Raw genomic sequence first — 1083 nt, 5'->3', positions numbered from 1 at the left:
ATTCCCTCTTGTCTGCATCTGCTTTGTGATTTTAGTTTTGTACCTTGTCCGTTAACCTTGTGTTTGGCTGCCTGGTTTTCATACATTCCTCACACCTCTTTGGTTTTTAGCGGTTTAAGTTTTTGTACTTTTGGATTTTTTTTGGATCATCTTTGGATTAGTTTAATGATCTGTTGCAAGGAGAGGTGTATGAAGCCTTTCAGGAGATATGGAGGACAAACATACTGGGAAAAAACATGCTTGAAAATTGGAAGCTGTTTATTTGCAATTTTTAAATGAACGATAAATCTCCAAAAGGAGGGAAAAACAAAAATGGTGGGAGGAAAAAAAAACCTTCACAACTTGCATTCAACAGTTAGAAGCATTCCTTCCCTTCTCTCCCATTACTCTCACACACATTGCCTTCCAGTTTAAACTGCCCAATCAGGACACATCTATAATCCAATCATATGTGAGATCCCACCCACAAACCTGTGGAAGAGCTGCTTTGGAGGCGTGGCCTCTCCCTACTCTCCAGGACAAGATGGTTGCCACAGGGAAGAAACTCAGGTGAGAACTTCTGTAAACTTAATGTCTTTTTAACAGGCTGCTCCCTTCAGTCAGACAAGTAAACTCAACTTTCAGAATTACAATTATCTCTGTAGCCCCTGGACTAAATAAAGTAAACAGAAAAAAAAAATGGTGTGCCGCTCATCTCCACTTACCGACATGTAAGGTGAGCATGTCATCAGCTAGGGAGCTCGTGCTTTCTAACATTTCACACATCCTCCTCTGTGAATTGTGCTTCTTTACCCAGGTATGAGTATTCGGATAAGCACACAAAGGTATTGCTCTAAATGATTGTTCCTCCAGTCTGTTCTTTACTGCAGCTGTCTGGTTGCATCCATTGCTTGTAAAGTCCTTTTATCAGGTTAGTGTTTTCTTCCACTGCAGCATTACTGTTTTGAAAATATTGCCTCTAAGTCTCTTCTGTTACATTAAACTTTATTAGCACTGCAACTTTAATAGCTTCATGGTTATCTGACCATGCTTCAATCAGGCCAGCGTAGGCCTCACTCCCTGTCAACAAGGTAACCACTGAAG

The 1083-nt window shown here is 40.6% G+C and overlaps 1 protein-coding gene across 1 annotated transcript in view; it reads left to right on the top strand.

The window, feature by feature from the left end:
* LOC103357783 (multidrug resistance-associated protein 4-like) overlaps positions 1 to 1083 on the top strand; it is a 44143-nt gene that overhangs the window by 1165 nt on the left and 41895 nt on the right. The window lies entirely within an intron of this gene.

The sequence above is a fragment of the Stegastes partitus genome, unplaced genomic scaffold (assembly GCF_000690725.1).
Source record: "Stegastes partitus isolate 25-593 unplaced genomic scaffold, Stegastes_partitus-1.0.2 Scaffold274, whole genome shotgun sequence".
Lineage (NCBI taxonomy): Eukaryota > Metazoa > Chordata > Actinopteri > Pomacentridae > Stegastes > Stegastes partitus.
Note: the sequence above shows the minus strand (reverse complement) of the source record. Positions and strands in the feature narration are given on the sequence as shown.